The sequence below is a fragment of the Coenobita brevimanus genome, chromosome 39, assembly GCF_032717465.1.
Source record: "Coenobita brevimanus isolate Jiangsu-jjx chromosome 39, ASM3271746v2, whole genome shotgun sequence".
Lineage (NCBI taxonomy): Eukaryota > Metazoa > Arthropoda > Malacostraca > Decapoda > Coenobitidae > Coenobita > Coenobita brevimanus.
The window spans coordinates 1,847,741-1,859,791 of NC_136992.1; the positions used below are offsets into that span (position 1 = coordinate 1,847,741).

The 12,051-nt window shown below is 39.7% G+C and overlaps 1 long non-coding RNA gene across 1 annotated transcript; it reads right to left on the reverse strand.

Annotated features, from left to right (window-relative positions):
• Nucleotides 1-2,103: 2,103 nt before the first annotated feature.
• LOC145396734 (uncharacterized) lies at nt 2,104-4,026 on the reverse strand. The gene is made up of 3 exons (XR_013896831.1): nt 3,916-4,026; nt 2,517-2,730; nt 2,104-2,146 (listed from the first exon to the last, which is right to left on the reverse strand). It is a non-coding gene; the product is annotated as an uncharacterized LOC145396734 (long non-coding RNA).
• Between the last annotated feature and the right edge of the window lie 8,025 nt (nt 4,027-12,051).

Sequence of the window (12,051 nt, forward strand, 5' to 3'; positions counted from 1 at the left end):
GTACCAGAAAGCTTGCTCGCTCAAATGTACTTCACACTTTTCAATATGGATACCAATTAGCTTATTTTCATTCGTTACCTGCAAAATAATGATGTATATGTGTGCAGTTCACTCTATGTGGCCTCGTAAAATACAAAAAGAACATACAGCATACACAAACACAAATAATAAATACATAAATAAACATATAAACACAAATAATATATAATGATGAAGGCTGTCCAGTTTACTCAAAATCTTGTCAAACTTTTGCATCACCAGATTTCTTGAAAAACACATAAAACAGGGAGATTCAAAAAATGTTAGATTTGCAAGTGTTCTGGGAGTGGCTTGGATGCAGTGGTGGAGGTCTATCATGAAGTCAGGTAAGGAATGGAAAGAAAAGGCAACGGTGGAGAAGACAAGGAAAGGTAAGGTAATGTAAGGTAAGACAGGGAAGGGAAGGGAAGAGAAGGGAAGGGAAGGGATGGCAGGGTAGGGTAAGTTCAGGTACAGTACATAATGTTAGACAGAATTAGGTTAGGTTAGGGGTAGGGTAGGTAAAGCAGTGCAGGGTAGGGCAGGAAAAACAGCACCACAGAAAAATACTTACATATACTGTACATAGGAAATTCAAAATAAATCCCACATAATCAATAACATTTTCTGATCACCTTTTTTCTTTCTTAATTCTTATTTTTCTTCATCCATGAGAAAATATAAAAGGGAGGGAGAGAAGCATGAATCTGGGAATTAATTTTAACATCGAAATCCAAACTAACTTCACCGTATAACTGAGTCTACGATGGTGTAAGGAAGCCCCTGAATTTTTATGGCCTTATTTATGGTATGCCAATATTTGTTAGACATAATCAGCCTGCAACCCACAGTCAGCAATGAGAGAGAAAGGTCAGATGTGTTCTATCATCACCTGAGGCTTCAAAAATAATAAAAATAAATGAATAAGAATAAAAGGGACTCATCCACACCTCCCCACCCTCAGTAGTAACAACCCTATAACCTGTACTAATGATGGCTGTATTCTATGTAGCCTAGCATAATTCTTAACACCCTTTGCTATTTATTTTGCACATTACACCTCAGTCATTCCACTTCACATATACAGGCTCCCACAAGCTTGCATGCATCGGCTTGGTCACCTAATGGCAGCTCTCCATGCTGCTTGATCTCTAGCAGCCTCCCTATTCAGTCCCTTATCCCAGAGGTCTCACTGTATAGCCTCATCCCATCTGTTTTTAAGTTACTGATGCAAAGTATGCCAAGGGTCCTCAAGCAGGATGCCTTCATGTGGTGGCACTGATATAACTAGGTAACTCCTTTGTCTGGTTATATAAATTTTATCTCCCTCCCTATCCTCAGACAGGAGGATGGTGGGCTATGGAGGAGGGGTAACTTTGGCCTGCAGTCAACTGGGCTCATGTTCAGATGAGCTGGGGTTGCAACTATTACTAGTTCACCAATCCTGAAGCTAAATAAGGGGCATAGAAGAAACTGTTAATGTGTTGTATGCAAAATAAATCAATAAAGAACAGTTCCTAAGCCTCCTGTGCTACCTAGAATTAAGCCTTAGGTGGGACTCACACATATTTACCATCAATTCTGTCATAAACACAACTTATTTCTGAAGGAAAGACAAGGAATGATGAAAGGAGAGTTTTCCTATGTCCCCTGTTACACCTACAAATAATATATCTTAATTTTAGATGGAAAATTAGTAATAGGTTACATCTGTTTTCTCTAGGATGGACAAGGAGGGAATGTACCGAGGCTTCCCATATCTCTTAATAAAGGAAATTTATAATAAGGTATATCTATTATCTGCAGGATGGACAAAGAGGAAGATTACAGGGCCTTTACATCTCTTACCAAAGGAAGTATATTAGTTTATGTCTGTTTTCCGCATGGTGGACTACGAGAGTACAGAGCTTTCCCATACCCTTAGTTCTTGCTGGAAAAATAAATCTAAGCTATGACAGAGAATCAACTATAAATATGTCTTAGAATCCCACACCTGATTCTAAAGGGCAAATACAGGTCACTAACTTTGAGAATCGCAGCAAGATGACTGGCTGGCTGGCTGGCTGGCTGGCTGGATGGATGGTTTGATTTTAACACTGGTGGATTTCTTGTGGTTCCATCTGTCATTCTGTCGACAAAAATCATCATCAACATCATCACAATTATCAGTATCAATGGACTGTGAAGCCTATACCCTGAGACAGACATAAAAAAAAGAAAAAAAAAAATGCAGAACTGAGATCTTCAGAATATACTGTAAACGGTATATACTGTAGGTACCATAGTGGACTTAATCTTCATCATCTTAGCTCTTTAATGCAAACATATACATTAAGTCGTTCAGAAAGCATCCACAAATTAAGACCAGGCAATCATTTATTCATTTTTATCATTACCAGCGAAAAGTGAAATACATTTGACTAGCCTATGCCAAATTGACTCTCATCACTACTGGCCAACCTGACAAATACAAATAATTCAGAGAGAGGATATGGTACCTGAACAACACCCCTCTCTTCCTCCACACCTTAGTTCCATCACAAGGGGTTGGCTGGTGTAGTTAAAATATTATGTCCTGGGATGCATACCGACTGGTCCTCCTTCACCAAACAAAGCCCCCTCAGATTTCATTCCAGGCTGCCTCTCCATCTGCACTGCTGTTGCCTCTCTTCCTCTCCCTGGGTTTCTCCATGCAATCTTGGTAATCCACTTCTGCAAAATTGAAGCTATTAGGCAAACTCAGCTATGAGGCATTTGGAACAAGAAAACCACCTCACCTAAACTCTTTTTACTCTAACTTGGCCAAAAATTGCATCTCTCCATATTCAAGGCTGAGTTGTAACAGATTAATACTAGAATATATTGCTAGTCATGAGAAAGTGCTGTGAAAAGGATGCAGAACTGTAGTACTGTCCCTTTTGACCAAAGAACTAAGTGAAATAAGCTACAAATGAACAAAAATCTGGGTCAAATTAAGGTGCAAAGAGTATATCTGACATGATGATTTTTAAAGAATTGGGAATATAATCTGGGTTAAAACTACTGTGATAAACTCAACTATTGCACATTCATTTTCATCTAACAAAGAACTTTACCCTCCTTTTAGTTAAGCTGTGGCCCGAGTACAATTTGAGTGGTAACCAAGGAGACTCAACTGCAGTCTCAACTAAATCTCATCAAATTCCATGCAACTACAACTTAGGATTTTGAGTTGATGTAGTGGCCTGGCTCCATCAGGGGGAAAAAAAAACAAAAAAAAAAACAGAATTTACATAAGAAAAAAAAAAGTATGAGTTCTATCTATCTATCTATCTATTGCCAGACGCCTCAATCCCATTTGGGGTGGCCACAAACAAATCGCCTCCAAGTCGCCCTGTCCCCCGCCATTTCACTCCCCTGCTCCCAACTCACACCCCCCTCTCTCATATACCTCTCCACCCCATCTCTCCATCTCATCCTCGGCCTCCCCCTCCCTCTTTCCCCCTCCACCTCACTCACATACACTCTCTTCGTCAGTCTTTCACCCTCCATCCTCTCCACATGGCCAAACCACCTCAGTGTGTTCCTCATAACGCTTCCTATCACATCCACATCAACACATAAGAAAAAAAAAAGTACGAGTTACTTTTCCTATAACACTGTCCTCCTAACCCTTACTCTCCATCATTTCAAGACCTGGGTAGATGGTAGGTGGGGGATGCCTATTAACTCTTCACTTAAAGCACGAACATTAGGTGACTCTACACTGAACGTCAAGCCAAAGTTTTCCGCAATTCATGAAAAACAAATACCGGACGCTAGAAAATGGATGCCTGGTGGTCTAGTAAATTAAGGCACTCCAGTTAGATGTGATCCATGCGAGTTTCAAATAAGGAATGGTTGAGAGTAACTGTTTACGTAATACCAGAGGAAGAACATATCAAACCCGGCTCTGTCTCCTCTCCACTTGAATCAGTGTTGCCTTTGGTTCCTTTTCTTCACTTCCTCCCTCCATGCTGTCTTGGTTGGTTTCAGGTCTGTAAAAAGAAATCAATTATAGCAAACCCAGTTATAAATTGAGGCATGTGAGAGGTGACAATATCAACATAGGATTCTTAATATGATTCAGATTCATGGAGATTACTAAAAGAGGATTTACAAAGCCTTCACTGATCCTTCCCTACCCTATCAGGATGCCTCTTGATGTGAATAATATATATAAACTCATCACTGCTAGGAAAGAATACAGTATAAAAGCAATAAGACTTAAGTGGTTAATTGGGCATAATCAAATACTTGTACTCATTTGTGGAACTTCAAAGGGAATTTTTTATGTTCTATATTCATTATCAAATACACTTATCATGAAAAATTTGTCTTTAATACTTTAGTACGGTAACCATTATCATCATTCTAACCCATTCTCTAACAGTCCAAGAGGGTGGGTTAGTGGTAGGTAGAAGCAAAAACCATATACTCACAATGTGAGCGAGGTGGAGGGTGGAAGAGGGAGGGGGAGACCGAGGATGAGATGGAGGGATGGGGTGGAGAGGTATATGAGAGAGGGGGGTGTGAGTTGGGAGCAGGGTAGTGAAATGGCGGGGGACAGGGCGACTTGGAGGCGATTTGTTTGTGGCCACCCCAAACGGGATTGAGGCGTCTGGCAATAGATAGATAGATAGATAGTGATGCTACCTCTTCATGATTCTACTCTGCGTGCCTAATTCACACACACACACACACACACACACACATTATAAACAAATATTTACCTCATTTAAGTACAAAGTCAACTTAAAATCCTGCCATCATACTGATATATGGCAAGAACTTAGCAGTCTCGGAAAAATACTGAAAATTAATGTACACTCCCAGCCGCTCGCACATCCAAAACCTCCACAAATATTCGCCTTCTCATTTAAGTACATATATAACAATCCCCTGCTATCATACTCACCTTATATATGGCTAGAACCCGGCACTGTTTCGAAAAATGCTCAAAATTGATGTGAAATTCCGACAATTTCAGCATCACACTATTTTTGCTGCTCTTCTTCTTCTTGGGAGCAATAACATGAAGAGTCGCTTTCCAATCCATCACAAAATAACCTTGATATTTTCCATCTATTATATTACAGAATAGGTAAAAAGTCATTATCTACGTTTTGTCATCAACTAGGCATAATCTTGCTGAAAGGCAGAAAATCGTCGTTAATTAAGATGCTCATAGAAATTGGAGCGGTGCAATGTCGCTGAAACGCACTCTAATTCTTCTTTCGATGGATGCCCTCTTGTACTAAAGCTCATTAAAAGGATATCCAACGTATTAAAAAAAAAAAAAAATCCCCTTAAGCGGGTTGAAATAGGTCACTCCTAGCCTACTCAGGCGGGCCGTCATTTCGCCATCACAATAATAACAATTCGCTGACAAGACGATTCCCCGTCATTTTTTTACATATCAGTTTATTTACCAAGTACACTAGTTTTTAAGTACTGACACACAGGTATTGAGTTAAAAAAAAAAAGAAAAAAAAGGGGGTTCAGGAAAGGAGGTTTAGAGTCAAGCAGGGCTGAATGTCAGGAAACACAGAGGAAGGGAGTTGGGGAGACAGATACACATACATGCAGACAAACAAGCATGTAGGGAATCAGGGCGTGAGAAAGGAAGAATGCGAGGAAGAATGAAGAAAAGGGATAAGGGGAGGGAGGGAGGGACTATAACAAAGAGGTTCATCTTCACAGGATATAATCAGCTGATTAATTATTTTTTAAATTTAAACCTCACCCTGCTCATTAATTTATAGAAATTGATGGACACTTCATAAAACAATCATATTTTTGCAGGTGCAAGGTCTGCTGGCCTGTACTCAAAGGACTCATGTAGGTGTAAACCATCTTAAGTAGGTGGGGTACACAAAGCAGGCGATTGTGGAGCTATGATAAGCTCCTAGGATATTATATAAACTGTACATCTATCTCTTTATCAATCCATTGTCAGACATCTTAATCTCAGAGAAAGTGGTCACAGACAAATTGCCTTCACGTCTCCCAGTCTTCCACTATCAGGTTGCCCTTTTAACTTGAGCCACCCTCATTCCTGTACCTCTCCACATTTTACACCACTCTCATTCCTCCCCCTCTCCATTGCATCTCATCCTCAGTCTCCTTGTAATAATCACTCTGAACAAATTAGTTACACTGTCCTGTCCGGGATTTGATCTCAGGCCCCACACTCCATACCACTGAGCCAAACAGATGATTCCCACTTTGCCTCTGAGCAATGTGCACTTTTATAGACCCCATTACATCACTCTTTCTCCCCTTGGTGATTAATTTGGCGAATTTCAAACACACCGCTCGCTGGTGCAGTGGTAACGTTCCCGCTTGCCAACTGGTGGACGGGAGTTCGCGCCTCGCTCAGGTTGCGAAAAGTTTCACTGACGAAGTGGATGGTTACTGTCCCCCTGGAGCAAGGGGACGGGTGTGTGCGTGTGTGAAGGTCACAGCCTTGCCCTTAGATCGGACTATATGAGCTCTCAGCTCCCTTCCGGGAGGGTAAAAGCTGACCATCACGACCATCAAGTGATCCTGACCGACCCGGTGAATTACATGGTAGCATAGCATTGGAGGCCACCACTGGGGAAGCTGTGAACCACACTAAACAGCTCATCCCCAGGATGTAAGGGTTAGGATGTTAACAGCTCATACCCAGGATGTAAGGACTAGGATGCTGTCAGCTAACCAACAACATCATTGCCCTCCAAGCCTCGCCTCACAACCCACACCGCTGCCAATCAATGTATTAACCAAAATGAAACTTAACAAATTAATCACTGGTCTGACCAACAGTCGATCCCAGGCACTAGTGCTTCAAACTCGCACACATTACCACTGAGACAAACAGAGGATCCCCACTTTGCCTCTGGGTAATGCAGGCATTCATGGACCCCATTACACCCTCCACCTCCCCCTCTCCCCTTCCCCCTCATTCACATAATAAATTCTGTACAAACTACTAACTCAAAGACAAACTGTCACCCCTTATGGGATAATGGTGTCTGGCTATAAATGGATAGACAATCCGGTCAAATTACAGTAAAATGCCTCCCCTATCTCCCTGGTAGATGTCACCTCTAAGGCTTTTACCGATAACCTTGTTTCATTCATCTCATCCTTTCTCTTGGAAAAACATCCTACATGATTATTCACATGTGACCAATGTTCATGGCATAAAGCACTTCAAGACAGAACATCCTTAGCAGGGCCTGGTGTATAGTTTAATGCACTGATCAACAACACTGGAGCCTTGTATAATTCAACACAATATTTATCACTTATCTTTTGCAATAAGTTATACTATAACACCTCTAATTATAACACTACATACAAAATGGCAGGACTGAATTGAAACTCTTCACTGACTTTCATATTTTATTATAACCTCACGTTTTTATTGAACATATGAAATACTGTTATTATGTGAACAAGCACTATGTACACCCAGGGAGCAGGATAACAAATATAGTTTATACACAATTAATGATGCTTCCCTCCTACGCCACGCAACAAGCTGTCTCTCCTGTAGCCGGGGTTGGTTGGTGTGGGTGGGGCTGCGACCTTCCCGTCAGCGAAAGAACTAGGGGTCATATCCTCGATAGGTTAGGAAGCTCAAACACCTCTTTCATAGTGGTTTATCCTCTTAATTACACCTCACTATTCTCTTTTATGCTAATTATGTTAATATCAACAATGACTGCACAAATAACATACAAGAGAATACTGCCAAGTGATATGCAGAAATAAACTGGTAGGGGAGAGGCTTACGGAGTCTCTTTAGTCAGAGAGAATATGACTATAGGAATATTACCTACCACTGCCAATTATCTGTACTTACTTTGGAGCATCTGTTCATGTACAGAACTACAGTGCCTTTGCTCTAACCTGATGAAGATCCCTCACCCTTTCAGCTCAGTTCAGGGCCAAATGTAGTCTGATTGAGGGGTCAATCTGACTAGTAACCAAAGGAATTCATTCTTGCCTAATAACTGTAGCTCTCTGAAGTTCATGCAACCAACACTTACTACTCAAGCTGTGGGAGTGATCCTGCTTCATCAGGCAAAAACAAACTGACTATAGCATCAAATATAGCTGAGTGTGGTTTGATTATGTGGGTATGAATGCCAATGTGGTCTTGTATGTACAGATAACGTTTAGACAACAAATGTTGAAGTGTACAGTACAGCAGGATTGTGCATTAATGCATTTTATGTCATCTATCATCCAATTATGTAGCATTCATAATTATATTCAATTTTGTCTGATGTGCCTCAAACTCAAGTAAAAAAAAAAAAAAAAGTACTGCTGTACATTGTTTTACTGTCCTTAAAAAAGATAACAATATTAAAATAAAAAAAAGTGTAGCTTAGTGTAACTGCAGCACAAAATGAAAAAGCTTCAGGTTATTTACAAAAATCCTTACACAAAAGCATCATTAAATGCATGACACTAAAAACTGAAACAAATATCATAACTCTAACAGAATGTTCGGGCACAATATTAAAATATTCATCAATGAATTTTCCAGTCATTTTCTAATACTGCTTTGGTGATACAGAGGGAACCACATGTGTGTAAGCCTTCTCTAACATGTAAACACTGCACAAGCACATGGTCTGCATTACTGTCACGCAGGTCAACTCCAAATGGGCAATTGAAACAGTTGTCTTTTTGCTAATTTTTCATAATTTACTAAGCTTTTTCTTACAGTTTCAATAAGGAAATGTTTACACTTTATATTCTGTGTATAATGCTCATTAATGCAACTGCTGACTTCCCATTAACATAATTTCTGTTCAACTGTCTGTCATTGCCCACATGTTTGGAATGAACCCATTTGACAGTACAGTAACATCACTTCTTGTGGTCCCCAACTTGCATTAAGGCATCACCCTGTCGTATTTATGTTAGTATTGTATGTGTGAGTTTCCTCGGCACATAATTACATCTTAATTAGTATAACAGGTTTCAGTATAAACAAAGATGGTGTTGTGAATATAAGAGTAACATTTCACAGGTGCATCTATGTATTTTAGACTATAAAATACTGGAAATAGTCTGTGCATACAAGATGAGTTGAATAATGAGAATTTTTGCATGGCTTTGAGAGTCAGGTCGCATCCCCACCACACTACATGATAACAGTGGACAGCTGGGTCTCTGAAGGACGACAATAGGGACAGGAACACACAAGCTCACTCATTAGGCAAATCTCACTTTCATAACAAATATCAGTACATAAATTTCCTGCAACTTGCCAAAGAAGAGAGGTTTGCTTGATGCTTACCTCCCAACTCATGTATTTTGTTCAGGGCATTTAAAAATAAGTTTTGAAGAAGGTAAAAATCCTGCCTAATGATAACTTCCACACTGTACACATAAATCAATGCAGAGCAAAACTCCAGAAGCCAGAGTAACATAAGGCTTTTTTAAGTTACTTGAGATATGAACATCATCACATACTGTGCATCCAGTTAATAAAATGCAAATTCGTGCACACATTTTGAACTCAGCTCTGAGAGAATTAGACTTTCTCCAACATTAATAGCAACTACAAATCAGTTCCATATTTCACAAGGACACTAGCTTTCACAACTGCTAAATAAAATCAAAATGGTGCTGGAGACATGAACAGGTGATGTAAGGTTGAGGCATGATAAGTTATACAGAGAAACACCACACTTAGCCACCTGTACTGAATCACATTATGTAGCGTCTATGTGCTTTTAATGAATCTTACACCTAGGGAACAGTCATCAGTTTTGTCATGTGAGGAAGTACAAATACAAGGACAACTGGGGTACCATAGCAGCTCAGGGTTATGTTTATGTTTGAGTATTTTTCATCCCCTTCACAACAACAATGATTATAAGATTGGGGGAGGCCTAAAGCTTCATATGGGTTCTGAACCAAGGGTTACTAGAGCATCTGGGGTAGTGGAAGGTCACCCATCCAAATACTGACCAGACTTTGAAATGCTTAACTTTGTGGCAGTCTGGAAATGTACTGTACTGTGTCATTGTCTGGAGGAGGCAGGTGGCTTCACTTAACTGAAGAACACACACACTCACATGCATGCATGCATGCATGCAAACACACACACATACATACATACACACAAACACAAACACTGTTAGGCTTATTGGAAAACTGGCTTACTTCTGGCTGCAATAAACAAGGAAAACCTACTGAAATCATACAGGATATTATGGTTTGTGAAAAATAAAATTTATTGTCCATTACTAAGCCGGACCAAAATGCAGCAAAATAAGACACAAATTATCATACCAATTACATATCCCACTCACTGTGCATAGAAATAATGCCTAACTAACATCACCATATGAACTGACAACACAGTAAATAAAAATAAGCAAGACAGTTTTGAGTCAGCCAGATGGAACTTTTAACCCTTTCAGTGGCTGAGGAACACCTACCATTTTACTGTGGCTAAGGCCAGATAATTTTGTTCTTCAGTTAAAAGACATCTCTCCCAGTGAAAGGATTAAGAGTGAGTCAGCAGTGGATGCCACAGGCAGACATGTCATATCTACAGAATGTACTGTATGATCATGAGTCATGGTATCTGCTAACCTTCTACTCCTGCTCTTAACTGGAGGGAAGTTGTACCCAGGAGTTCATACCAAACACAGTGTTGAGATGGTAGCTTTAAGATTTCCTAGAATGTTCATAATGCTGCTCATGATATCTAGAAAATTCTGAACTTCCAACAACAGGCCTTTGTTAGGTGTAGACCTATTGTTCAGTGTTGAGGTGGCACTTCTAATATTTCCCTGACTGCATGAGGAACAGTCTGCAGTGCTGTTCGAGAAGTATAGAATGGCTCTGACTATACTCCCTTTATCTTAACTTGGCTCAGATTTTCATACTACAATATTGTAATTTATTTCATGTGGCTCAGTGGCAGAAAAAAGCAAAGCTACAGCTCTACATTCTTTCCATACCACTTCGTCATGACTAGCATAATCTTTTAGCCCTAATCTATTGTTACTCCTCGGCATTCAAGATGGAAAGATAGCAGAAAGATGGCAAACTTAGGCCAGGTCAAAGTAAAAAGAATATACCAACAACAGGCTTTTGTTAAGTGTGAAATCCTGGTTATGACATCCCTCCAGCCCGGGATAACGGCAAAGGAGAAGCAGAAACAATGACTTATGACTGTACACGCCCAGGACTCCAGGCGTGCCAAACTTCACAGCAATTCAGACAAAGTCCATGTATAAACTTTCAGTATATTACTTCAAAAATATAAGATACTCCGCCATGAATGCAGGAAATAGCCTCAACTTTTAGCACACATACAGTGCACAAATATACACATACACAAGTGTGCATATGATATTTGGCTCTCTTACAAGCACACTATAAAGCACAAACACTGCAATTAGAACTGTTGTCACCACTTGACAGCTCAAAAAACCTAGAGTGCCTAATTTTTTTTTATTTTCTTTTTTGTGTGATAATTGAGGGCTATCACTAATGAGGTAAGAATTTCCATATAATACTATGTTGCACCTAGTTAACAGTTCATGAGTTATGCTTGAAATAAATACTTAATTACACTTTAGTCAGTTCTGTTTTGTCCACTTTTATAATCAATGCCTCCACTGAGGGAATCATTATGAGCCCACCCACAGACCCTTCTTCTTTAAAGGATAACTTTAAGATCCTTATGAAAAATATACCTTTGTTTTAACAATAACATGAAATAAACAGGTATTGCTGTCTTGCCAACATGAAGGTAAAGCTTACTGATGTATCAAGATTATTGAGAGTATATCATAAAAATCAATAACAACCACTTAACAAGCTACCGACTCAAGTTGAGATATGTGGTCAGGAATGTATTGTGTAGAGAAAAATGAACATCACACACTGAATGCTTGTTTGATTCTTCTGAGTCACACTTTGAGACAACCTTAATGCGCTCAGGTGGGTCACTGCTGTCATGAAAGCAAGTCAAAATAAGAGACTTAC